Raw genomic sequence first — 3011 nt, forward strand, 5'->3', positions numbered from 1 at the left:
CGTTTTCCAATATGGGTTTTCGTTATTTCCGTGTGTAGATATCAGTGTTACTTTCAGTTGTACGATTGAAGTCTGAGTAAGCATTTGTATTGGATCCATGTCCTCCAACAATAGACAAAAGTGAATGTTCGAGTTGGAGCCAAGTGATTCCTGTCAACAGGGTCCCTCGATAAGTGAAACAGATAAAGTGGAGGCTAAGAGCCAATGCCAGTGGATTGGATTAGAGAGTTCTGGAGATGATTTCGAAGAATTTGTGGGTGTGTTAGTTAGAATTCACTATATGAAATCCAGGCACGTGGACTGGGATTTTTCGAACTCTAAATCCATGTCAGCTGAAGACTTGGGTGTTAAAGTGCTGAAAACTAAATTGCCATCGATACCCTCCTTCGAATGGGAGGACTTCTGTAAATGTGGAGGTAAGCATACAACATGTGCACAAAAGGATATATATAGTCTTCCTAGGAAGGAGAATGGGATCAACAGTCATGAGGAAAAGGGAAATCAAAGTATTAAACTTGCTAACCATCTTGCAACACCTTCTTTTTCAAGGGATGCATATGATAATTGCCCCGTTGAAACTTTCGATCTGAACGTAGAGGCTTCGTCGTGATATGCATGGTTTTCCACATTTGCTTGCAGTTTTTCCAATGGGGTATGCACAGCTGCAACAGTGATGTATGCTAACAAGGATGTTGTATATGACATATGACATCTTCAATAATTAAGGAATGTAGGGTTCCAAGCATTCTGTTTGACATAACAGGGACTTAAATACAATGTTTGGCCCATATTCTAACAAGCCTGTAATAACTTGGTGGTTTGGCTTCCAAATACAATAAAGCTTATATTTTTCTATATACCTCTCAATAATTATATTTTTTTATGCTAGTTTTGTATAAGTTACACAAGTCTTTAGTAGATGGTATTATAAATACATAAATTTCTTTTTCTTTATTTTGAATTTTAAAGTATATACCTTTTTTATTTTTCTACAGTTTATATTATTTAAATCATTTCTAAAATAAGTTATACAATAATACAACTCATATCATATTTACAATTTTTTATTTTTTTATTTTTTTTAATGTTATAACTCTTGTATTTGCATTAACATAAGGCTTTATAATTTCAAGAATATAATAAAGGAATTGCATAGTTAAGGTGGTTAATTTAAATTTTTGGTTAATTTAATTTAATTTAATTTATTTTTTTTAATTTAAAAGATATAATAAAGGAATTCCATAGTTAAAGTAGTTAATGTAAACATTAATTGAGACCTATTCATTTTATTTTATATGAAAATTACCATATCAATGTGGGAAAATTTTAATTTTCACAATATCATATTAATGTTAAAAATATTAGATTTCACATATCATTACAAGATGTTACATTGAAGCCGGATTCAAAAACATTAGAAGACATACAATATATTTCAAAAGTAATTTTTTAAGAAGGTAAAAAAGTGCTACAAAATATGCAAAGAGAAGTTGACAAGATCACTTTTAATAGAAATGAAGAACAGACGATGTTGCAGTCTAGACGATGAACATTGCCAAGTGAGGGTTTTGTAACCAAATCAACAACATTGTCACCTAAAGTGAATCAAAATATTTCCACAGACATGATAAGGGAAGACAAACTAAAAGACTTCCTTATCTACACCCAAATCACAAGAAAAAACATCTCAGTGAATTTACAAGTTTGTATCACTCAAAACGGAAAAAAAAATAGTCATGTTTCAAAGAAAACTAATGCCTGCTCCTTTCATTCTTACAATAACAATTCATCACAAGTTTCTCGTCACCGCAAGATACCATAGAAGCTTGATCTAGGATGGTCTGATCCCTTGTAGATGCGACAATTTTGTTTGTCACTCAGACGATCATATCATCTTGTATCAACAAATATGACAGTTCTGAGACAAGAAGACACTCAAAGCAGAAAAAGAGATCAAGCCTTTTCATCAATAAGCCTTGAGGACAAAGCTTTTTTGAAGAGGAAGACGGTGTTATGAATATAATTTATGTAAAAGTAATAAATATAGATAATAAATAATAAAACATAATAAAATATAAATAAATAATAATTAGTTAAACAAACATGCATATCTAAGGAGACATGACAATTCATAAAGGGACACATGCTTGGTATGTAAGCAGGCCCCTCACTTGCAATTGTAAATCATTCTCATTCATACATTTTAATATATATATTCTTGTATCTCAATGGAGATCTACATATTCCAAGTCTTATGGAGTATTCAACTTGAAGAATAAATTTTGTTCATTCCAAACCCCCTCCTATCGCAACATAGTTATTGGACCTCATAAGCATGTCAAAGGAAGTGTTGGTTCTTCTCAAGGAAGAAAAGTTATGGAGGAAACCTCAGTATTGGGTGCACAATGACAACGTCAATTGAATGGGGGATGCCTTCCAAAGGCCTCAACGAACCCAAAGTTTGTCATACCCAATAATAAACTAGAGAAATCAAGGCAATTCTTGAAATATCATACCTTGATTCCAAATTCATGGGCATCTAGCCCCAACAAAAAGACATTGTGAAGTGCATTCAATTAAAATGGTGATGAGAAGGGTCGGTGGAGCTGAGATTGAGGGCCAAAGATATTTTTACGGTTATGCTTTCAAATCAGGAAGATTGAAAGAGGGTTTTGAAAACAATCCATATTTCATGAATAATTTCAGGTCCTTTATGAGATTCTGGGAGGAGTGTTATTACCCAAAATAGCAGTTTATGGTAGCCCTGGAACAAGTGCAACTGTTCTCCCTTCCCGAATATTTCTGTGAACCAGAAATTTTCAAGGGCATTGGTAATGTTATGAGAGACTTTATGAAAATATCATAGATCACTAAGAAGTGAAAGCATGCATCATATGCCCATATATATATTTATATAAACATCTATAAACCCCTCCCTAAATCAATAGATATAGAGCACCACAATGAGATCTGGACATAGTCTCTAGATTATCAACACATGTCCTTCAAAT

Source organism: Pinus tabuliformis, chromosome 1_1, assembly GCF_031772625.1.
Source record: "Pinus tabuliformis cultivar Carrire ecotype Pingquan chromosome 1_1, CPIR1, whole genome shotgun sequence".
NCBI classification, from domain to species: Eukaryota; Viridiplantae; Streptophyta; class Pinopsida; order Pinales; family Pinaceae; genus Pinus; species Pinus tabuliformis.